The 26,682-nt window shown below is 41.1% G+C and overlaps 1 protein-coding gene and 1 pseudogene across 1 annotated transcript in view; both read left to right on the forward strand.

The window, feature by feature from the left end:
• LOC149470197 (uncharacterized) overlaps nucleotides 1-26,682 on the forward strand; it is a 693,606-nt gene that overhangs the window by 109,614 nt on the left and 557,310 nt on the right.
• LOC149470199 (U2 spliceosomal RNA) lies at nucleotides 12,330-12,558 on the forward strand (annotated as a pseudogene).

Raw genomic sequence — 26,682 nt, forward strand, 5'->3', positions numbered from 1 at the left:
GATCCTAAGCATACCACCTCATCAGTGAAGCATGGTGGTGGTAGTGTCATGGCGTGGGCATGTATGGCTGCCAATGGAACTGCTTCTCTTGTATTTATTGATGATGTGACTGCTGACAAAAGCAGCAGGATGAATTCTGAAGTGTTTCGGGCAATATTATCTGCTCATATTAAGCCAAATGCTTCACAACTCATTGGACGCCGCTTCACAGTGCAGATGGACAATGACCCAAAGCATACTGCAAAAGCAACCAAAGAGTTTTTTAAGGGAAAGAAGTGGAATGTTATGCAATGGCCAAGTCAATCACCTGACCTGAATCTGATTGAGCATGCATTTCACTTGTTGAAGACAAAACTGAAGGGAAAATGCCCCAAGAACAAGCAGGAACTGAAGACAGTTGCAGTAGAGGCCTGGCAGAACATCACCAGGGATGAAACCCAGCGTCTGGTGATGTCTATGCATTCCAGACTTCAGGCTGTAATTGACTGCAAAGGATTTGCAACCAAGTAATACAAAGTGAAAGTTTGATTTATGATTATTATTCTGTCCCATTACTTTTGGTCCCTTAATAAGTGGGAGGCACATATGCAAACTGTTGTAATTCCTACACCGTTCACCTGATTTGGATGTAAATACCCTCAAATTAAAGCCGACAGTCTGCAGTTAAAGCACGTCTTGTTCGTTTCATTTCAAATCCATTGTGGTGGTGTATAGAGCCAAAAATGTTAGAATTGTGTCGATGTCCCAATATTTATGGACTGTATATATATATATATATATATATATATATATATACTCTGGCATAAATGGGTATAGGCACCCTAATTTGAACAACAGTGTGAAGAGGTCCCTTTAACTAGAAATGGCAACCTGAGCCCTGAAATGTTTAACGTTCCTGATGTGATAGTAGCCATTGTGTTCTGCTAGCAATGGTGGGGCCCATATACAGTTGTGAATATTGGTAATTCAATGACTATAACAGGCTGTGGTCAATGCTCAAAGCAAAGATCTCTTGATGCTGAGGTGTAAAGGTGTCTGCATACCGTGTCTCTAGAGTATTGTCAGAAAGAGTTTGGGTATTTGCCTTCTCACCAATCACATGGATAGCACGGCCTCCTAGGAACAGGGTTATTGCACGGGCTCTTGACTGTTCACAGAGAAGTGCAGAGTTGCTGCCGGACAGCCTGCCAACGCAACCAGCAGACATGACTGCCTGAAAACTGAATAGTGACAGTCTCTTGCAGAGAAGATCCCGGAGTGGAAATCGGCATCACTGCTGTGCTGAACTGGTATGCAGAGTCCTGCAGTAGTAGCCAGTAATCTGTCTCTAGAGGAGAACAGCAGTCCTCCTTTGTCGTTGCCAAGATCTCTAGTAGTTCTGGTAGTTCAGCACTCAGAAATACAGGATATATTGGCTATAGGAGGTCCCAGGATCCTCTGCTGTCAGAAGAACTGGACCCACTCTGCTAATAGGAAGTGATGTAGCAATCCCAGTACTGGGCACTAGGGGGGAAACGATTAATCACAATCAGTCTCATCTGTAAATGTCCCTGAATGGTATGATGATATAGCCGACACCTGGCTACAGGAGGATGGGTGGTCCCCATGGAGCTATGTTTCCTATGTGTGTTTTTCCCTTCAGATTATTCATATATGCTGAGGGCTGTCTCTCTCTTCTTTGTATGTGAGGTAACTGATGCTCAGGGTTCTCTCTCTTATATTAGTGAGCTGACTGATGCTCTGGCCTGTCTTGTGCTGTGGGAGCCTTCTGCTGGGTGAAAAGGCTGAGTGCTGACAGAACACTAAAATGGTACAAGTACTGCCTGTTTGTGTTTAAGGATCTCATTATGGAGCACCATTAGTCAGGAACTGACCTCAGTTTAGTTAGTGGCTTGGTAGAGCAGAAGTTTGTTTTATGTTATGGTGTCAGGACCTGGACTTGAACCCTGCTGTATGTGGCAGTAACTCTTCTAACTGAGCTACCTGTGATGCTGGACAGGACTCTGCCTGATCCATTGGACAAACCTGCCTTGTGCCATGTTGTCTGCTGAACCTTGAACATCTTGCTTCCCCCATGAACTTCCTGATTTAACCTGTTCCCACCCAGCCAATAGCAGAATGACGGCCAAGCAGGACTCTTGTCGATCCGGGTGGGCAACGTATGACGTCCTCCCGGATCGAGCCTCGTGCATGTCCACGGGGCCACGCACTGGCAAGATTTGTCACCAGCTGTGTACCTCAGACACAGCCGATGACAGATCTGTGTACCAGCCCATTGCCAGTACCATGTGACTGCTGTGACCAATCACAGCAGGTCACATGACAATTGTAAACAATGGATTGCTTCCTTTCATGACATCTATTGTATACAATTGTGTCAGTAACTGTGTTTGGTCACAGTGATCACATGTACAGACTGGGCCAATCAAGAGCCCATCTGTGTCATGTGATTAGCTGTAGCCAATCACAGCTAATCACAACAAAAATACCTGAAGGAATCGATTTCTTTCAGTTAAATGCTTGCTTATAGCAAAGAAATTCTTTGCTATAAGCAATCATAATGTGGGTATATATATATGTCAAAAATACTGATCACTTCCCCAGAGTAGTACAATGGTCACGGTGTGTTATGAAAAATTGTAAAAAAAAAATATAATCAAAAATAAAAAAAAATTAAAGAATTTTCAAAAATTGAAAAAACATTATTATTATTATATATTTTTTTGTGCTACGACCAGTCAGTTTCCACTGTCACTGCCACACCAGTTATATGGTGACGCTATACTGCACTGGTGACAGTATGTAAAATAAATTTCTTAATTTTCCAAAATATTATGGCAAACAATTACAACTTCAAAATCTTGCCATGTCTCTTATTAAATACCTCTGGCTGTCTACTTTGCAAAAAGGGGTCATTTCGTGAATATCTGTACTGTCCTGACATTTTTGGGCCTCAAGAAATTAGATTGGCCGTCAGTACTTCAGGATTCATTGATTTTTATATATATACCATAGTTTGTGGACTACAACTTTCCTACAGCCTAAATAATAAATATTGATTTGGATTATTTTCACCAAATAAATGTAGAGGAATACATTTTGGCCTAAATTTATGAAGAACAATTATTTATTTGCAAAATTTTATAACAGAAACAAAGAAAAACATGTTTTTTTTCCAAAATCTTGGTTGTTTTTTGTTAATGTAGCAAAAAATAAAAAACCCAGTAGTGATTAAATGCCACCAAAAGCTCTAGTTGTGTGCACAAAATGCTAAAAATTTAGTTTGGGTATAGTGTTGCATGACCACGCAATTGTCATTCAAAGTGCGAGAGCGCTGAAAGCTGAAAATTGGCCTGGGCAGGAAGAGAGAAAAAGTGCCCAATATTGAGGTGGTTAAGTCATGTCTTTGCATTTCCTGTTTGCCAGACTATTGTGCCTTCTCCAGCCATTATCTCGCTCTTGTCTCTCCTGCTGCCATCCATACTTTTGTTACGACTCATTGCCGACCTTTGGCTTGTTCCTTGACTATGCTTCTGCCTGATCCCAACCTGCAACCACTTGTTGCCGACCTTTGGCTTGTTCCTTGACTATGCTTCTTCCCGATCCCAACCTGCAACCACTTGTTGCCGACCTTTGGCTTGCTCCTCGACTATGGTTCTGCCCGATCCCAACCTGCAACCACTTGTTGCCAACCTTTGGCTTGTTCCTTGACTATGCTTTTCCCCGATCCCAACCTACAACCACTTGTTGCCAATCTTTGGCTTGTTCCTTGACTATGCTTCTGACCGATCCCAACCTGCAACCAGTTTTGCCAACCTTTGGCTTGTTCCTCGACTATGCTTCTGCCCGATCCCAACCTACAACCACTTGTTGCCAACCTTTGGCTTGTTCTTTGACTATGCTTCTGGCCGATCCCAACCTGCAACCAGTTTTGCGAACCTTTGGCTTGTTGCTCGACTATGCTTCTGCCCAATCCCAACCTGCAACCACTTGTTACTGACCTTCGGCTTGTTTACTGACCATGCTTCTGTTTGATCCCTACCTGCTGCATCTTCTTCTGGACCCTGGCTTGCTCACCTCCTGGTGGGGCAATCCTGAGGACCATGGCCTGGTACTAACACACAGCAAAACCCATCTCCACCATCAGGAGCTCTGATGAATACCGGTTAGTGCTTAGAACCTGCACCTCAGGTGAGCCCACGTCATCTACCAGGGTGACCTGCTTGTATACCATCCTGCTGGTTGGTGGGAGCTTTCCTGCTGCTATAGCTACTGATCTCTGAGCCTGACACCTGCCCGTGACATATGGACATGCTACACAAAACCGAGACTGTGTTACCTTGCTTTATAAAAGTGCAGGCGAACCTGCTTTGACTGTTCCTGGGTGTCCCTTTCTCGTGTATGGTTTACCGCTGCCATTATCAGTTGAACCTGTCACCATTACACTAAGGACTGGTAAGCTGCTGTATATTTTGTTTCTAGGATTAGATATTCTTAATGTATACTTTGGAATAAAGAATGTTTTTATACTTGTATGAGATTGGGCTTTAAGAACATTGTTGGGGGAAAAAAACCCTGCAAATCTTGCCATTTGCTTTAAGTGCTTTTTTTACACGCTGAAATGAGTTGCTCGAGCTGCTCAAAGTGTGAAAAGGCTCGGAGCTAAAAAGTCCATTTACTAGTGTAAACAATTCAGCTTTTCACGTGTTCATGTTATCCAATTAATCCGCATGTCCTAGGGATTCTTGAAGTATCTTTTGTGTCTAGTGGCAAATGTTTAAATGTAGCTTGTAGCTACTCGGGAAGGTGAACGCGCGGTGTTCTGCAGTTGCCTAGGAAATGTCCATCACAGACACAGAAGTCCATGTTGCTATAGTTATTTTCTAGTAGGAAAAGAGGATCTTTCCTGAACCTAAAAAAGCAAAAAGAAATAGGATGGTGTAAGAATTTTTATGTACAAAATAATTTTATTACTCTGCTCGAAGCAGAATATGAGAAATACACAGATGAAATACATATACTCTATGAGAGCTGTTTTACCTGCCAAAGGATTTGTAAGTCTGTCCATCCAGTTCTTAGATTTTAACAGCTCTGCCACACAGGGCAGCTAATTTGGTGACATCCCTGCCCCCTGGTGAATGGGCTGTGAAAGAGCAGCAGGAGGATGTTGGGTTAATCTTTCTGTTCTCTCCCTGTGTCATGAAATGTAAATGTTGGAAGCCTGATTGGCCCCCAAGGGCTGCCTCTCCCTCTCCCAGTCTTAGTGCTGTTTGTACAGGTCAAATTCAGGTATTTATTACTTGTTTGATTTAAAGTGGACCTGGACTAAAAAAAAAAAAAATGCCCCATTGTTTTCCCCCCTCCACATCATAAGAAAGCCATTCTAACCAGCCCAACAAAGAAAACATGCTGTACCACAAATTACTTGGGAGACTGAGAACCGGTGCTTTGGCCCAAATGCCTTTGAGATGTAGCAAAAATCCTCTAATATAAATGAAGCTGGCTGTGGGGCAGCACAGTGGCTAAATGGTTAGCACTTCCGCCTGGCAGTACTAGGGTTGTTGGTTCAAATCCCAACCATGGCACTTCCTGCCTGAAGTTTGCATGTTCTCCCTGTGCCTGCGTGGGTTTCCTCCGGGGACTCCGGTTTCCTCCTACACTCCGCATGTTCTCCCTGTGCCTGCGTGGGTTTCCTCCGGGGACTCCGGTTTCCTCCAACACTCCAAAGACATGCTGGTATGTGAATTGGCTCCTGTCTAAATTAGCCCTAGTGTGTGTATGTATGAATGTGAGTTAGGGGCCTTAGATTGTATACCCCTTGAGGGTTAGGAACTGATGTGAATGTACAATATATGTATGTAAAGCGCTGTGTAAACTGACGGCGCTATAGTACCTGAAATAAATAAATAAATACTCCGTAACAGCCATTACATCAATTCTTTATTGGCTACATAGCAGAAAACCATAGTAACATGCTAATGCGTTTTGGACTAAGCCTCATTTCAAGTAAGTCTTCAGCCGAAACGCGTTAGAATGTTACTGCTGTATCCCGCCATGTAACCAATAAAGAATTGATGTAATGGATGCTACTGAGTAGCCAGCTTCATTGTATTAGAGAATTATTGCTATATTCCAATCTGCTCCCCTACCTTCATTCTCACCTTGGTGAGCATAACGTCAACCTGCTCCTGCAGCTTTCCAGACTATCCACATCACATATCTGAGAAGGCATACAGTTGGAAAAATAATTATTTGATCCCCTGCAGATTTTGTAAGTTTGCCCACTTACAAAGAAATGGTCTATAATTTTATTTAAACATGTAAAACGTTTGCTAATAACAAAGGAGAACTCTCAGATCATCTCAAATAAGAATTCCACATCTGTAATGATTTTAAGACATCTAGAGTGCTGATCAATAGTTCAGTGATCAGTGTCAGTTCTGCGGTGTCCGCTGGTCAGATTGATGTTGTATTTAGTGTAGTGTTCAATCAAATAGCCGGACCGCTACACATGTGGTGAAGCTGCACTGGCCTAGAGATATCTATGTCACTTATAAATATATAACCTCCTCCACTTCAAACCCCTCAAAAAGTCATACTTTCTCCCTAGAAAGTGCAATAATCATATAATATAACCTTTTTGTGATATAATAATACAATTAGACCCTAAAGTGTCATATAAAATCTTAGAAATCCCCAAAAAAGTGTCCCAAAAAAAGTCCAAAGAAAAGTCCAGTGTTCAAATAGGTCCCAGATTTCCAAACTTTTTCATCCAATAGGAAGGATTGAATCCTGTTCCATCCAGTAAGAACCTCAAAAATAAAAAGAAATACTCTAGTGCAGTGGTCGGCAAGCCGCGGCTCGCGAGCCACATGCGGCTCTTTACACACTCTAATGCGGCTCTTCTGTGTGCCGGGCGCCCGCTCCCCTCCCTCCTCTCGGGCGGCAAAGTCAAGACTCTGCAGCTAGCCGAGCAATGGGCAAACTACGGCCCGGCGGACCTTTTAATCCGGCCCGCGGAGCGTGGCAAACATTGGCTGTCAGGATGTAGGCGGGGCAGCGTGACAAATACCTCTCCTCTCACAGTCCGCCCTGAAGACCGGAACGGCGCGGGAACACGGTGAGAGGAACGCGCGGAGCAAAGGTAAGTGAATTGACACAATATGGGGAATGAATTACTATAGGGGGGATGAATTACTATATGGGGGATGAATTACTATGGGGGATGAATTACTATATGGGGGATGAATTACTATGGGGGATGAATTACTATATGGGGGATGAATTACTATGGGGGATGAATTACTATATGGGGGATGAATTACTATATGGGGGATGAATTACTATGGGGGATGAATTACTATATGGGGGATGAATTACTATATGGGGGATGAATTACTATGGGGGATGAATTACTATATGGGGGATGTATTTTCAGTTTTAAAAATGTGGCTCTCAAAATAAATTTCAATCGTGGTTTTGGCGAGATTTGGCTCAGTTGAAAAAAAAGGTTGCCCACCACTGCTCTAGTGCATTACCGTTATATAAAAGAATAATCACTCAGTGCAAAAACTCAACCACTTAAAAATGTGCCAAAAACCTTTTATAAAATCAATATATTTTTTTATATAGTGCACATATGTACTACAAATTAAACTGTGAGCACTCTGTGATCACTGCAACACTGTGCATTCACCAAAAAACCCAGCACCAATAATACTAAATACTATTACCCTCTGTGTATATATAATCAGCTTAACAGCATTATGGATCAGAGATCTTCCATTCTCTCTTCAAAGATATTTTTCCAAGGTCCTCAGAAAGACAAGAAGGGTCTCAGGACTCATATTCAAAGTATAGGGAAAATTTTAATAGCCACTTACATTTAAAATTTAGAAATTCCAGCTCCAGACATGGCTCCTATACAAGTTCCAACAAACAAATGCAGAAAACCATGTGTGGATAACCAACAAAATGGCCACGGCGACACTTCCGGTTTGCGTACGTGCGTCTTGACGTCACTCCCCTAACACGTTTCGTCACTTCAGACGAAGTCCGAGTGCTCACAGTTTAATTTGTAGTACATATGTGCACTATATAAAAAAATATATTGATTTTATAAAAGGTTTTTGGCACATTTTTAAGTGGTTGAGTTTTTGCACTGAGTGATTATTCTTTTATATAAAGGTAATGCACTAGAGTATTTATTTTTATTTTTGAGGTTCTTACTGGATGGAATAGGATTCAATCCTTCCTATTGGATGAAAAAGTTTGGAAATCTGTGACCTATTTGAACACTGGACTTTTCTTTGGACTTTTTTGGGGGATTTCTGAGATTTTATATGACACTTTAGGGTCTAATTGTATTATTATATCACAAAAAGGTTATATTATATGATTATCTATGTCACTGTCCGCCTTTGTGCTGGCACCGCAGACGGTTATTTAAGTGGATTTAACATCAAAATCTTTTTATCATTTTTAATCTTTTTAAGTGTGTGCATGATAAGGAACACATCAGTGTTACATTTCCAGGTGTTTCTTATCTGTCACAGGGATGACAGTTCTTCTCTTGGCAATGCCTTCCTCTGCCTTTCTATCAAAAAAAAAAAGTGACCTATTTGTTCAAGCATTATTCAGGGGCAGCAATGTTCACAAATGTCTGATACAGATCAGCTCCTGCTTTAGTCTTCGGTCACACTGAATCCTACTTTGAAATTGTGCGACTTCACTTGAAGTCGTACGTTTCAAAAAATCGAATGTCAGTGCAACTTCAGATGCGACTTGCAAAAAGTAGTGCATGAACTACTTTCAAAATCGGTGCAGATCGATTCGCACCGATTTGACTGATTCCATTGCAGACAATAGGGTGCGACTTGTCATGCCATTTGAAACTGTCAAACCGCATGAAAAGTCGCAGCGGTGTGACCGGGGACTTAGCCTCTCACCTGTGTGACTTGCTACAAAGTTACGATGTTGTAGGCTGATCAGAGAGGAGACTGAGGAAATGCTTCCTCCTGTCTGCAGCAGACTGATATCACCATCTTGTTTAGGCAAAGTTACTAACTGAAGCTCCAGTACTGCACAGACAGCAATAAAACACAGCAGCTCTTACCTTGTGGCCCGGGCCCTTCCTGGCTGTTTGTCATGGTGTAAATACTGTTGAATTTTATTTATTTTTAATTTATTTATTTCAGGTACTTATATAACGCCGTCAATCCACACAACGCTTTACATATATATTGTACATTCACATCAGTCCCTAATCCTCAAGGGGCGTACAATCTAAGGTCCCTAACTCACATTCATACATACACATACTAGGGACAATTTAGACACTAGATAATTAACCTACCAGCATGTCTTTGGAGTGTGGGAGGAAACCGGAGTACCTGGAGGAAACTCACGCAGGCACAGGGAGAACTCCAGGCACGTGGTGCTGTGGTTGGGATTCGAACCAACGACCATAGTACTGCCAGGTGGAAGTGCTAACCACTTAGTCACTGTGCTACCCATAATTTTGAACTAATCATATGATATGAATTATAGTATGTGCCCTGAGATATTAAATATATAACTTATTCGTCAAATACAACTGATATCTGTTTTGGAATATACTTTTGTGTAACCAGGGGGCATACTTTTTTTTAAAATTCCTTTGTGGGATATATTTGTGTCCTTTGTGTATGATATCTTTATAAGGATTTATTAGTGAATGTTTGTCTAAAGTAGATTGAATGACTTGTTGATAGGATCTGTTAAATGGTTTCCATACAAGCTTCCAATTTAGTATGATCTGAAGTATCGAATTGGGAAACAAGCGAATAGGGACAGCACCCCCTCCCGATTGATTTAGACTGTATATAGATCAGATTTGATCAAACTGAGTCAATCGACCAGGGCAGAAAGAGATCAGTCTTGTTACATTGATCAGCAGCACTGAGATTCTTTGTTCATGAATTTGATCTGGTTTTGATCAATTTGATAATGAGATTGCATGGGGAAAACAGTGATGCAATCAATAACTTACGACTATATCTTCCAACTATCGACGGAAATCCATTTTCCTTTTGTATGGCATGTTGATTGAGTGGGTTTTTCATCTATAGATCGATTATTCCTATTGGGAGCAGGTGGAAAAGAAATTGAAAGAAATTTAAAAAAAAGAAAATAATGAAAAAAAAAAAGGAAGAAAGAAATTGAGAAAAGAAAAGGAAAAGATTATTTATCAAAGCGCGCCTGGCTATAACGTTAACGCAGTAAAGCCTTTTTAAAACATAAGGTAGTCGTGTGTCCCATTTCAACTCCATATTCCAAAAATAAGTGGATTATTCATTATTTCAAGACAGCGGGTGGAGCCATGCAAATCATTGTTTTACCTCCCCTTGGCCAGATGCATGTCCAGAACCACTGGTGTATACTGCAAATATAGCCTAAAGCTGGCCATACACTTTAATATATCTCTTGTTCATCTGCATTACCATTAGCTTCTTGCGTGGCTGGATCTAGGGGGGTGCAGGGGTGGGCTGTGCCCCCCAGATTTTAGTTGTGCCCACCCTCCAAAGCCAACCCTAACCTACCACTATACTACCCTAACCTGCCGCCACTATACTGCCCTAACCTGCCACTATACTGCCCTAACCTGCCACTATACTACCCTAATCTGCCACTATACTGCCCTAACCTGCCACTATACTACCCTAACCTGCCACTATACTGCCCTAACCTGCCACTATACTGCCCTGACCTGTCACTATACTACCCTAACCTGCCACTATACTGCTCTAACCTGCCACTATACTGCCCTAACCTGCCACTATACTGCCCTAACCTGCCACCATACTGCCCTAACCTGCCACTATACTGCCCTAACCTGCCACTATACTGCCCTAACCTGTCACTATACTGCCCCGACCTGCCACTATACTGCCCCGACCTGTCACTATACTGCCCTAACCTGCCACTATACTGCTCTAACCTGCCACTATACTGCCCTAACCTGCCACTATACTGCCCTAACCTGCCACCATACTGCCCTAACCTGCCACTATACTGCCCTAACCTGTCACTATACTGCCCTAACCTGTCACTATACTGCCCTAACCTGCCACTATACTGCCTTAACCTGCCACTATAATGCCTTAACCTGCCACTATACTGCCCTAACCTGCCACTATACTGCCCTAACCTGTCACTATACTGCCCTGACCTGTCACTATACTGCCCTGACCTGTCACTATACTGCCCTAACCTGCCACTATACTGCTCTAACCTGCCACTATACTGCCCTAACCTGCCACTATACTGCCCTAACCTGCCACCATACTGCCCTAACCTGCCACTATACTGCCCTAACCTGTCACTATACTGCCCTAACCTGTCACTATACTGCCCTAACCTGCCACTATACTGCCTTAACCTGCCACTATAATGCCTTAACCTGCCATTATACTGCCCTAACCTGCCACTATACTGCCCTAACCTGTCACTATACTGCCCTGACCTGTCACTATACTGCCCTGACCTGTCACTATACTGCCCTAACCTGCCACTATACTGCTCTAACCTGCCACTATACTGCCCTAACCTGCCACTATACTGCCCTAACCTGCCACCATACTGCCCTAACCTGCCACTATACTGCCCTAACCTGTCACTATACTGCCCTAACCTGTCACTATACTGCCCTAACCTGCCACTATACTGCCTTAACCTGCCACTATAATGCCTTAACCTGCCACTATACTGCCCTAACCTGCCACTATACTGCTCTAACCTGCCACTATACTGCCCTAACCTGCCACTATACTGCCCTAACCTGCCACTATACTGCCCTAACCTGCCACTTACTGCCCTAACCTGCCACTATACTGCCCTAACCTGCCACTATACTGCCTTAACCTGCCACTATACTGCCTTAACCTGCCACTATACTGCTCTAACCTGCCACTATACTGCCTTAACCTGCCACTATACTGCCCTAACCTGCCACTGTACTGCCCTAACCTGCCACTATACTGCCCTAACCTGACAATATAGTACCCTGATCTGATACTTTACTGCCCTAGTTTGACACTATATTACCCTAGCCTGACACCATACCGTCTTTCACTGAAACTACACTGATCTCAGTTATGCATTGTGTGGGGAGGAAGAGCTCTGGTGCTTGTGCCCAGGCTGTGTGCAGTGCAGGGATGGGAAAAAGAGCTGTGCCCCTGTCCTCTGCCCTGCCAGCAGTGATCCCTGTCCTCTGCCCTGCTGATCTCCCATCCTCTGCCCCCTGAACTTTTTTTTACTTCACCTCCACATCAGACAGGCTAGATCTGGCCCTGGTTTCTTGGCCTCTTGGCTTAGATCAAGTGTAGTATCTGTTCTTATTAGATTTTGGAAAAGAGAATGTAGTGCCCCCTAGAACCAGGACAGGGATGATGATGTCTAGTATCTGGCCTGATATAATTAGTTGGAATGGTAGGAGTGCCTTTTCCCTCCCGGTTTGATTCTGGCCGGGTGCACCTGCCTTTAGAACCGGGCCTTTTGGCTAGGACTGGAGGAATTTTTTATCCTGGCACTTTTGAAGCACTTACCCAATTTGTTTTATTTGTCTGTTACTTGTACACCCACCTATTACTTGGATTGACCTTGTTTCAGCAGGTCCTTTCATTTCAAACTAGGACGTTGTGTACACCCTGGACACATTTTTGTGTGCTCGCTTTTTTATGCACCAGGTATTAATTTTGTGAGTGTGTTTCACTACACTGGGAAGCTTCAAAAACCAGTGCAGATGGATGAATATCCTCTGCTTGCTTTTGTATTCTAACAGCCAGCACCAATGGCTGTCAGAATACCTTAAAAATGTATCTGATTGGATGCAGCTGCTGTTCAGCCAACAATTTATTTTGCACAGGATCTATGCACTTACTTACTGAGTCCTAACTGGTAGGGTGATGGTCCTCAGACTTGCCCTGAAAGTCTTGGGGAGGGGGGGTACCTGGCCTTATGGTCAGGTTCTCCCCCTCCCATTCGATCTCTCTTCAGGGGAGCCCCACCTAGTACTTGGGTGGACATTACCTCGGCAGGTCCTCTGAAGAATGGGGTCCACCTGGTTTTGGCTGGGTCTTCCAACAGTACCTCAGCTTCTGGCAAGAATCTTGTGCTCTGGGGGATCAGGGCCATGGTTCTTGCTTTTTGGGAGAGGACCATGTACACACCCTGTGCACTTTTTTTTGTTCTCACTTTTTTATTGCACCTGGTGTTGGTTTTTAATGTGTGCAAGCTGCACTGCGGATCAAAACAGAAAAAAAATTTAGATAGTTTAGTATATGCTGTGCACTTTTTTGCACAGCATATGTGCACTTATGCCTGATTAGTAGGGTGTAGGTCCTCGGACTTGCCCCAAAAATCTTGGGAGCTCTGTTCAGAGAAGCCCCACCTAGTACTTGGGTTGACTTTACCTTGTCAGGTTCCCTGAAGAATGAAGTCCACCTAGTTTCAGCCGGGTGGACCACAAGTACCCAAGTCTCTGTGAGGGTCTTGTGAGTCGTGGTATCAGGGGTAGGTTTCTTTCTCTTTGGAGGAAAAGCATGTGTACACCCTGTGCACTTTTTGTGTGCTCACGTTTTATTGCACCTGGTGTTAGTTTTAAGTATGTGCACCACACTGCCGGTCAAGGAAAGTTTAAAGAAAAAAACTATTTGGACAGTTTATCAAGAACTAGAGGAAATGTACTTTGTATAAAGCCTGCTCTATATTACAGAGCCATTTGTTTCAAACTGCATACAGCTTTTTTAGGCTTTTTGTTTGTCATCAGTATATGGAAATCATGGCTGCTATGGAGTAGGGCTTGGCTCCATGGGTGTATCTGCCACGAAGCAAACAAGGAGTTTGCCTTGGGCGGCATTTTACAGGGGGGCAGCAGTGCCTCCAGGCAGAAGGAACACTGTAGGTGTGAGTAGCAGGTCCGCCATCGGGGAAGGGGGCGCAACTAAGCCAACACACAAGTAGGGGCCAGGGAACTGGCTGCAAAGGAGGGCTCCTGGTCTCTATACACAGGGCGCGGGGAGTGGATACTTCCCAGTTTGGGTTGGTGCGGTGTATTAGGGACCCTCTTTGTTGGGGGTTGTCCGGTGGTCACAGTTCTACACCCTGGGGATCAGGTTCCTCCTCTGTTCTCTGTCCAGTACCAAATCCGTGCCGCACATTGCCCGATGTTCTCCGAGGGCCGGGATGGGGCTGGTAGGTGGCAAAAGGATGAGGTTAATACACCTGTTCCACCCACACCTCTTGCTACTCCTTTCAACAAACCTTCCAAATTCCCCCGCAACAACAGAGGTTATCCACCTAAAAGTAATAAAAGTAATAATAATTACTATGAGACACCTGTAAAACAGCGCATTGAATTTAATGTACCTACATCAAATAGGTATGATACTCTGAACCCTATGGCTGATTACAATATAGGCTCACGAAGCAATAATTGGCACCCTAATTGGCAACAACAAAGGGATAATTATCATCCAAGACCATATTATTACAATGGCGATAATAATGATAACTATTACCAACATCATTATAAACCTTACATCCCAAGGAATAAAAGAAAAAATGGTCGTAATTTCAAAAAACCTGGTTACAGACCTTATTATGAGCAACCTAGGACCCCACAAACTGGCCCCTCCCATTCCGGTAACCAACATAATGAGGGTAAGCAGACACAGCAGCCTTTTTTAGGCCCAGGACGGGCACAAAAAAGGAGCGCCCACGGAGAGGAAAGAGAGGAGGCCAGAGGGTCAATAAATCCCAAAAAAAGAAAGATGTAAATGAATTGGGTATTTTTAATCTCAGCAATACGGAATTATCACCAGATGAACTCAACCTTCTTGGTAAAGGCCTAAAATATGCACCTACAGCATCTCTTAGTAAATTTCAAACTTACATTGATATTAGGAAATATGTCAGAAAATTAACTCTTAAAAAGTATTTTTTGACCAATCCTATTGTACGTAATGACCCTCCGAACACTAGCATTCCTTCTCATTTGAGAAATGCTTCGTTGTTTAATCCTCCTGTACAATCATTGACTTATATCAATGCTTTCCGTGACACTGTCTTAAAGGACCTTGGCACACTGGAAGTAAAGAAAGCGAGAACCAATGTAGCCTGTAAGAAAGCCATGGACACTCTGTTGGAAAATAAAGATCTGGTGATCAGACCAGCAGATAAGGGGGGAGGTGTCGTGGTCTTATCCAAAACTGATTATATTAATGAGGTTAACAATATTTTAAGTGATAATGATACCTATTCTCTTTTGTCTAAAAACCCACTTTATTCATATAAAAAATCATTAAAAACTATTTTAAATAAAGGTTATGATAATAAGGTCATAAACAAAAAAGAGAAAGATTTTTTATGCCCCTCTGCACCGAAGTTACCCATACTCTACATTTTACCTAAAATACACAAGAGTATGACTAATCCTCCGGGAAGACCGATCATCAGTGGCATCGGTTCATTGGGTTCTAGAGCGGGTGAATACATCGATCATTTTTTACAACCTCTAGTCACTGGCACCCCCTCATATTTACGCGACACAAAACAGGTTTTACAGGATATTAATAACATCAGCATTAAATGTGATACTTTTTTAGTGACTGCTGACGTTACATCATTGTACACTAATATTGACCATTTAGACGGTATGGAAGCAGTGAAGTTCTATCTTGATGATTTTAATGGGATGTCGAGTTCACAGAAAGATTTTATTCTGGAGTTGTTGCAATTCACAATGACCAAGAACTACTTTTGGTTTAATAACCAGTTTTATTTACAGACTAAGGGGGTTGCAATGGGAGCGAAGTTTGCTCCCAGCCTGGCCAATCTCTTCATGTCTAGGTGGGAGGAAGACATGATATATGGAAGAGATTGGCCAGAGCTTTTGTTTTATAGACGATATATCGACGATATATTTTTAATTTGGAACGGTGAGGAACAAGCGTTATTGAACTTTTTTAACACTTTGAATTTTAACTCACTTAACATTAAGCTCACATTTGAGTATAGCACAACTAGCATCCATTTTTTAGATTTAACCTTGGTTAATTATGAAGGGAGGATTGTCACTGAAACCTTTTTCAAGGTTACTGACAGAAATAGCTACATCCCCCTCGACAGTTGCCACCACCCTATGTGGTTGAGCAACATACCCAAAAGTCAGTTCCTGAGGATCAGGAGAAATTGCACTGATCAAAATACTTTTCTCCATCAAGCTTCTATCCTCAAGGAACGTTTTTTGGAAAAGGGTTATGATGGGAACAAACTGGATAACACTATCAAGGAGGTTACTCATTTAGAGAGAGACTCTATTCTATATGGGACTAATAAGCAGAAACAACAGAAAGTATGCCCATTTATAACTGGCTTTTCCATTCAACATAAGGCTGTTTCCAAAATAATTAAGGCTAACTGGAAAATATTAAAAGCCGATCCTGTTTTAGCAGATTTTCTGCCTGATAAGCCTGAAATAACATTTAGAAAGGCACCAACACTGCGAGACAAGTTAGCCCCTAACGTGGTTAATCCCCCCACTAGTTTTTCCTTCTTCTCGGAACTTAAAGGATTCTTTCCATGTAACAAATGTATCATCTGTAGGTGTAACGGAATTAGAAAAAGGAGCACCAGCACTTTTAATTCAGCAGTTACAGGAAGACATTATAATATTGATGGTTTCATCACATGCAATAGTAGATTTGTGGTCTACTTATTACAGTGCCCGTGTAATAAACAATATATCGGGAGAACTACGAGGAAATTAAAGGATCGTTTGAGAGAGCATGTCAGCAATGTTAAGAGGGGGAATAAGGAACATTCCTTGTCTAAACATTTTCGCTTATTCCACAATAATGACCCCACTTTATTGACTTTTGCTGGTATAGATATTGTTACAACTCATTGGAGGGGAACTAATAGAAAGAGAACAGTCTCACAAAAAGAATCAAAGTGGATTTATGAATTGGACACTTTTTATCCCAAAGGACATAATGTTGAGTTTGATATCAACAGTTTTATCGATAATAGCTGACTTTGGTTGATTATTTGTATGTGCTATTAATGGACAGTTTTTTTACACATCTTTTTACATTACTATTTGGTGGGCTTGTTATTTTATACTGTTATTTGTGTGATTGCACATAATTACGCTTATTACCTCTACATTTTTATTAAGTATTTTTCCATTTATGGTTAATCTACAGATACAATGCAATCTTGTGTCTGCTTTGATTTTTCAATAACATATTTTTAATAATATTTATATATCATATATATTGTCTAATTATACATTACGTGTATATCATGTTGTGGTTCTTGGTCATTGCGGATATATGTCTAATCATGTTTATATGGATACCATTTATTTTTATGTATTTTTAATCTTGCTTTTATTTGCATTATTTCTGTAATTGGTGTAATTGCATTTATTGTATATTTATACTGGAGACATATTTATTTATTAACTTAATGTTTTAATGAACTATGGTATGTGGATGTGCATCTATATACATGTGTTTATAACATTCAGTTAGGTGTTCTCATTGTATATTTCTTTGTGTGTTGTTTCCAGCCCTGTATATATTGACAAACAGCCGCTCATTGCCGATAATATATTTACTGCACAGCTGTGTTTGTCTCTGGCATCGTAGTTGATGGTAATGCAGACCACAACAAAATGGCGCTGGACTAAGTTGCGGACATCATAGCGATGTCTGCTTCGCGCATGCGCGGGGACGCCGGCAAAATGGCGGACGCGCTTATATGATCGCCAGATACTATAAATACAGGGTTTGGAGTAGATGTCTGGTTAGCTGACACACTCCCTATGAATATGTGCACATGGCACGAAACGCGTCAGGGTAAGAGCAGCATATCCCAGACATTTACCACCGTATGGAGCGGTGGTGATTTTTATGCTAATTAATGCAAATTTATGGTCAGTCTATTTATGCAGTTCTTGTCTATCTTTTGGATCAATAAATCTTTTTTAAAACGGTATCACACCATCCTGGCTTTTTTCTTGGAACCCTGCTGAGTCCAAAAACTTGCAGAGTCTCTTAGGGGACAGCTGAGGGGTGTCCTAGTGTGGCAACACACGATTTATAAGAGGATCCTTTGGATGGACTGCTGCGCTTGGATGATGACCAAATCCGTTTATGAGACAACTGCGTATGGATATCGGGATACCATCTATATGCATATTTGAATTATGCATCTGGTGAGTGCATGATTCAGTCACTCTGATCACCGGAAGACACTCGCTTTGCCAGTCACCATTTATGATGTTTAAAGGACTATCACCATTCTTATGCACAGTTTTTTGCACTTTGTCACCATTTTATATGTATATGGTTTAATCATATTGTGTTTTAGCGCTGCGCCCTTCTCTTTTATATGTCTTTTTAAGTTTTTTGGTACTTATTGGCGCATAGCAGCTCTTCCATCTAGCGCTCACTTTATTTTTACTTTTTGATTTGTTTTATTACCAATTAAGTTGTAGCAGCTAGACCTATATTTACTTTACCTTATTGATTTAGTCTAATAATGGCGGATATTTTTGATATTAGATCAATGAGATCCATCATATCAGATGATGTATTTTCTACACCCATTGAACAATTTGATTTGAAAGGTTTATTCGTTCATCTAAAAAATCTTACCTCTGCTGAAATTAGAACGTTATGGGATATATCATTCTTGGACAGATATGTCAAAGAAAAAATGGTCCCGAGATCCCTGCGTTGGGATGTACCTCCGGAACATGAGGACATTAACAGTTCAACCGAATGGTTCCAATTTTTCAACAATTCTGGCATCGAATTATTGAAATTCCTTATATCCAGAAAGAAAAAGAAACTTTCCTACCTGGATACAGAGATCAATAAACTTAAAGAACAGCTTATATCGTATAAAGATAAAGACGATTATAAGTCAGAATCTGATCGATTAAAAACATATATGGAACATTTAGAAAATGAACAAAGGGTTAAAAAACGAAAGAAGTATGCTAGGGATGTAAAAGATTATCAGGAGGATTATGTTTTTAGGTGGCAAAAGGATGAGGTTAATACACCTGTTCCACCCACACCTCTTGCTACTCCTTTCAACAAACCTTCCAAATTCCCCCGCAACAACAGAGGTTATCCACCTAAAAGTAATAAAAGTAATAATAATTACTATGAGACACCTGTAAAACAGCGCATTGAATTTAATGTACCTACATCAAATAGGTATGATACTCTGAACCCTATGGCTGATTACAATATAGGCTCACGAAGCAATAATTGGCACCCTAATTGGCAACAACAAAGGGATAATTATCATCCAAGACCATATTATTACAATGGCGATAATAATGATAACTATTACCAACATCATTATAAACCTTACATCCCAAGGAATAAAAGAAAAAATGGTCGTAATTTCAAAAAACCTGGTTACAGACCTTATTATGAGCAACCTAGGACCCCACAAACTGGCCCCTCCCATTCCGGTAACCAACATAATGAGGGTAAGCAGACACAGCAGCCTTTTTTAGGCCCAGGACGGGCACAAAAAAGGAGCGCCCACGGAGAGGAAAGAGAGGAGGCCAGAGGGTCAATAAATCCCAAAAAAAGAAAGATGTAAATGAATTGGGTATTTTTAATCTCAGCAATACGGAATTATCACCAGATGAACTCAACCTTCTTGGTAAAGGCCTAAAATATGCACCTACAGCATCTCTTAGTAAATTTCAAACTTACATTGATATTAGGAAATATGTCAGAAAATTAACTCTTAAAAAGTATTTTTTGACCAATCCTATTGTACGTAATGACCCTCCGAACACTAGCATTCCTTCTCATTTGAGAAATGCTTCGTTGTTTAATCCTCCTGTACAATCATTGACTTATATCAATGCTTTCCGTGACACTGTCTTAAAGGACCTTGGCACACTGGAAGTAAAGAAAGCGAGAACCAATGTAGCCTGTAAGAAAGCCATGGACACTCTGTTGGAAAATAAAGATCTGGTGATCAGACCAGCAGATAAGGGGGGAGGTGTCGTGGTCTTATCCAAAACTGATTATATTAATGAGGTTAACAATATTTTAAGTGATAATGATACCTATTCTCTTTTGTCTAAAAACCCACTTTATTCATATAAAAAATCATTAAAAACTATTTTAAATAAAGGTTATGATAATAAGGTCATAAACAAAAAAGAGAAAGATTTTTTATGCCCCTCTGCACCGAAGTTACCCATACTCTACATTTTACCTAAAATACACAAGAGTATGACTAATCCTCCGGGAAGACCGATCATCAGTGGCATCGGTTCATTGGGTTCTAGAGCGGGTGAATACATCGATCATTTTTTACAACCTCTAGTCACTGGCACCCCCTCATATTTACGCGACACAAAACAGGTTTTACAGGATATTAATAACATCAGCATTAAATGTGATACTTTTTTAGTGACTGCTGACGTTACATCATTGTACACTAATATTGACCATTTAGACGGTATGGAAGCAGTGAAGTTCTATCTTGATGATTTTAATGGGATGTCGAGTTCACAGAAAGATTTTATTCTGGAGTTGTTGCAATTCACAATGACCAAGAACTACTTTTGGTTTAATAACCAGTTTTATTTACAGACTAAGGGGGTTGCAATGGGAGCGAAGTTTGCTCCCAGCCTGGCCAATCTCTTCATGTCTAGGTGGGAGGAAGACATGATATATGGAAGAGATTGGCCAGAGCTTTTGTTTTATAGACGATATATCGACGATATATTTTTAATTTGGAACGGTGAGGAACAAGCGTTATTGAACTTTTTTAACACTTTGAATTTTAACTCACTTAACATTAAGCTCACATTTGAGTATAGCACAACTAGCATCCATTTTTTAGATTTAACCTTGGTTAATTATGAAGGGAGGATTGTCACTGAAACCTTTTTCAAGGTTACTGACAGAAATAGCTACATCCCCCTCGACAGTTGCCACCACCCTATGTGGTTGAGCAACATACCCAAAAGTCAGTTCCTGAGGATCAGGAGAAATTGCACTGATCAAAATACTTTTCTCCATCAAGCTTCTATCCTCAAGGAACGTTTTTTGGAAAAGGGTTATGATGGGAACAAACTGGATAACACTATCAAGGAGGTTACTCATTTAGAGAGAGACTCTATTCTATATGGGACTAATAAGCAGAAACAACAGAAAGTATGCCCATTTATAACTGGCTTTTCCATTCAACATAAGGCTGTTTCCAAAATAATTAAGGCTAACTGGAAAATATTAAAAGCCGATCCTGTTTTAGCAGATTTTCTGCCTGATAAGCCTGAAATAACATTTAGAAAGGCACCAACACTGCGAGACAAGTTAGCCCCTAACGTGGTTAATCCCCCCACTAGTTTTTCCTTCTTCTCGGAACTTAAAGGATTCTTTCCATGTAACAAATGTATCATCTGTAGGTGTAACGGAATTAGAAAAAGGAGCACCAGCACTTTTAATTCAGCAGTTACAGGAAGACATTATAATATTGATGGTTTCATCACATGCAATAGTAGATTTGTGGTCTACTTATTACAGTGCCCGTGTAATAAACAATATATCGGGAGAACTACGAGGAAATTAAAGGATCGTTTGAGAGAGCATGTCAGCAATGTTAAGAGGGGGAATAAGGAACATTCCTTGTCTAAACATTTTCGCTTATTCCACAATAATGACCCCACTTTATTGACTTTTGCTGGTATAGATATTGTTACAACTCATTGGAGGGGAACTAATAGAAAGAGAACAGTCTCACAAAAAGAATCAAAGTGGATTTATGAATTGGACACTTTTTATCCCAAAGGACATAATGTTGAGTTTGATATCAACAGTTTTATCGATAATAGCTGACTTTGGTTGATTATTTGTATGTGCTATTAATGGACAGTTTTTTTACACATCTTTTTACATTACTATTTGGTGGGCTTGTTATTTTATACTGTTATTTGTGTGATTGCACATAATTACGCTTATTACCTCTACATTTTTATTAAGTATTTTTCCATTTATGGTTAATCTACAGATACAATGCAATCTTGTGTCTGCTTTGATTTTTCAATAACATATTTTTAATAATATTTATATATCATATATATTGTCTAATTATACATTACGTGTATATCATGTTGTGGTTCTTGGTCATTGCGGATATATGTCTAATCATGTTTATATGGATACCATTTATTTTTATGTATTTTTAATCTTGCTTTTATTTGCATTATTTCTGTAATTGGTGTAATTGCATTTATTGTATATTTATACTGGAGACATATTTATTTATTAACTTAATGTTTTAATGAACTATGGTATGTGGATGTGCATCTATATACATGTGTTTATAACATTCAGTTAGGTGTTCTCATTGTATATTTCTTTGTGTGTTGTTTCCAGCCCTGTATATATTGACAAACAGCCGCTCATTGCCGATAATATATTTACTGCACAGCTGTGTTTGTCTCTGGCATCGTAGTTGATGGTAATGCAGACCACAACAAAATGGCGCTGGACTAAGTTGCGGACATCATAGCGATGTCTGCTTCGCGCATGCGCGGGGACGCCGGCAAAATGGCGGACGCGCTTATATGATCGCCAGATACTATAAATACAGGGTTTGGAGTAGATGTCTGGTTAGCTGACACACTCCCTATGAATATGTGCACATGGCACGAAACGCGTCAGGGTAAGAGCAGCATATCCCAGACATTTACCACCGTATGGAGCGGTGGTGATTTTTATGCTAATTAATGCAAATTTATGGTCAGTCTATTTATGCAGTTCTTGTCTATCTTTTGGATCAATAAATCTTTTTTAAAACGGTATCACACCATCCTGGCTTTTTTCTTGGGACCCTGCTGAGTCCAAAAACTTGCAGAGTCTCTTAGGGGACAGCTGAGGGGTGTCCTAGTGTGGCAACACACGATTTATAAGAGGATCCTTTGGATGGACTGCTGCGCTTGGATGATGACCAAATCCGTTTATGAGACAACTGCGTATGGATATCGGGATACCATCTATATGCATATTTGAATTATGCATCTGGTGAGTGCATGATTCAGTCACTCTGATCACCGGAAGACACTCGCTTTGCCAGTCACCATTTATGATGTTTAAAGGACTATCACCATTCTTATGCACAGTTTTTTGCACTTTGTCACCATTTTATATGTATATGGTTTAATCATATTGTGTTTTAGCGCTGCGCCCTTCTCTTTTATATGGTAGGGTGTTCCGTCTGAGCTGTGTGTTGCCTCTCCTCTCAACCTTCCCTCTGCTAGATGTAGCCAGCTCCCCTCCCTACATGTGGGCTGGATGGAGCAGGGAGCTGCGGAGGAGCAGGGATGGGATCAGGGTGATGAAGGCAGCCTGGATGGAAATTTCAAATCTTTGATCACGTTTACTGAAAATCAGTGGGGCTTATTTTTTGGCTTACACAGTCTCCAAGGATGTGGGAAGTCATTGTCACTCTAGTGCACCCCTCCCTGTCACACTGCCCCCCACCTGTCCTGCTGCCCCTCTCCTTTTCCACTGCCCCCTCCCATCCCTTTGCCCCCCTCCTGTTTAGCTGAGCCCCTCCTGCCCCATGGCCTCCCCCCGTGTTACACTGCCCCCGTGTCCTATCCTGAAGGGGTGGGTCTTAAACAGGAAGGGGTAGGACAAATTTAGATGGGGGGACCCCAATTTTAGTCTTGTTGCCTAGAGCAGCACAAAACTAAAATACACCACCCCTTGGCACCCAATGAGACAGTACATACAGGTGAGAAAAAACTAAGAGAATCAGAAAGCCCTTTTGTCGATTATGTGCCTAGCACAGTAAACCCTTCTAAACTTTCACACATCTCAAAATCCCAAAAATAAGTTTTGAAATGTGCATCTGGTTCATGGGGCATAAATAACTGATTTTTATGGCTCCTCCCACTGTCCTATAATAAGGAAAATCCTCTTACGTTTGGGTGATGGGATGGAGGCTTTATTGTACTATGCGCTAATTCTGCTGGAGAGCTTTCACTTATTGTATTTACCTTTACTGCTGTTCTGGAGACAATGGGGATATTTGGGCTTTTCCCTCACCACAGCAGTATACTGGGGTCAGTGGACTGCAATGTTGCAGTGTACTGCAAAGCACGCTAATTACTTTTCAGAGCATGCATTACATTGGGGTCTATTTATTAAAACATTAATTGAACAAGTGTTACAAGCTTTCGTCCAGACTGCACAAATTTTTCCAGTATTTTTTCTAATACTATGACTTCCTATGATCGTCAGCTCCATCTAGTGGCCAAAATGCTGTTCATTTTTCTGAAACACCTTAATCAGAAAATATACCACATTTTGGTCACTAGATGGAGCTCACAACCATAGGAAGTCATAATATTGGAGACAATACAGGGAAAATATGTATAGCTTGAACAAATGCTTGTGAACATTTTATAAAAAAGACCCCTTAGTTACAATGGGCCCAAATTATATCTTTAAGTATGTAAGCATAAACGTGTATAGAAATAAACATAAACGTGTATGACACCCAAAAGTGCAAAACTCATTGCTATATGACGCAGAAGTCCACTAAAAGGTCCATCAAAACCAGGTGCTGTGAATCCCCTGGTGAATTCCAACACCACTGCCACACTCAGCAATTAAGAAAGACACCAAATTGTAAGAGGTCTTATCTCACCTGAGAACTCTTGCAGCAATCATATCACAGAGGTCAGGAACCATAAAGCATACCAGCAGGGATTAAATCCAATCACCTACTCCACACAGCACATGCCATGAGTCCGGCAAGAGAATAAGTGACAAGATTGCATAGTGCAAAACTGCCAGATTTATTTTGCTATAAGTGAAAATACTACTCACAAAAGTAAATGATCAAGGACACATCAAACAAACTCCACCACTGCCTCCTCCGACTCGTAGTGACATCAGCACATGCTCCGTCCCAACACGTTTCGTCATACTAGATGTGCTCAAGGGGCTGGCATATGAATTAATTTTAACACTAAGCACAGTTTTAAATTGTTTAAACGGGCCCAAAAGGCATTGGTCATCTTTGTTTCCTGCACTATTAATTCATCTGCCCTCAGTATTGTTCTGTATTTGTCAAAATACAATATTACAAAGAAATATATATATGAAAAGGTACATAAGAAAATACTGTTTCTTTTACCACAGTGTGCTTCAAATTACATGTATTAATGGTCCACTCATTTCAAGCGTTTAAAAGCATTAACTCTCCCCCACTTGCTCCCTTTAAGTGCTTTCAGAGCTCAGCGTCATTTCAGCTTTTCAATTGTTCCTATAATTAAGCAAAAACTGAAGTTCTATTGACACTGAGCCCTTCAGCTGTGAGTTCATGTGGATAAGTGTTCAGCCAAGCAGTACCATATATCATCCACCATAAGCTTGGTATATATAGTAACAGATTATTCAAAGTCTGCCTATAGAGCAGTACGCCTAAAGGCCCAGCACACCCCAAGATGGAAGTAGAGCTGGTTTACAGATCCCATGTTTGTCTACTAAAGGCACAAATGTTTCCTGCGCAAAGGTCACCTAATCCAAAACTGCACTGACATGTTTCGTTCACATTAAAAGTGAAACATTTTTTGCAATATTTTTATTTTTACATTTTAATCTTTATATGTGAATGCACACAGAAAAAAGTGCACAAGATTTTGTCATGATCCCCTCCTGAAGAGGAAGGACCCCTACCTGGCACATCCAGGGTGTAAGACTGCTGACGGGGCAAGGCATACTCATGTCCACCTAGTCAAAAAGCTTGGCAGACCCCGCTCCTCCTGATCAGCCAAATCCAACTGAGGAGTACTGGGTGGGGGGGCTCTTTCAAAGAGATACTACACAAGGCAGGAGAAGAAGGAACCTGTTGGCCACACATCTTCCCCCTGGACTTCAGGGTAATCCCAAAAAAGACACATATACAGTTCAGTGACATACGTGAAGAGTGAATAAATAATAAAAAATAAAAAGGCATTATGTAAGACAGTGACAAGGCCTTGCGGCCTGTAACAAACGGTGCCCCGATCTTGACCAAAAGGCCAAGAGGTGAAGTGTGGCCTAGTGTTCATTTTCTCAGTGGGGTCTCAAATCTCAAAAGCATACTGATACTAATAGCATCCTTGGTTCACCACTCTCTGGGGGCATTTAACACTTCAGGCTCTCTGCCTCCCTGACTCCTGGGCAGACAAGGCAGAAACATTTGACCTAAGAGGCACTAGGTCCCTCAGAATCCCCCACACTAAGGAAGTACTACTGACACTCACCTTACCCAGTGGATGATCAATTCAAATTCCTTCCTATGAAGAAGATACCTCAGGACCACCATCATACCAGCAGGGGTACTATACAGCCAGTCATCCCAGCAAAAAGGCCAGAATGACGGTGGAGTACCCCTACTGGACACTGAAAGAACAGATAGTACACTTGATCTTGTGGCAACCAAAAATAGGAGTAAATTAAGAACAGGAGTAAATGGAAAATCTTCTTGAAAGGGACATCTGCTCCTGTGACAACTGTTGAAGACTGAATTTTTAACTACTTTGGAGCTATCTGCCCTTACCTTCTGTTGTATTTCTGGGACAGAAAATTAAGG

This window comes from Staurois parvus, unplaced genomic scaffold, assembly GCF_062004578.1.
Source record: "Staurois parvus isolate SC_StPar_1 unplaced genomic scaffold, SC_StPar_1.0 ptg000051l, whole genome shotgun sequence".
NCBI lineage: Eukaryota > Metazoa > Chordata > Amphibia > Anura > Ranidae > Staurois > Staurois parvus.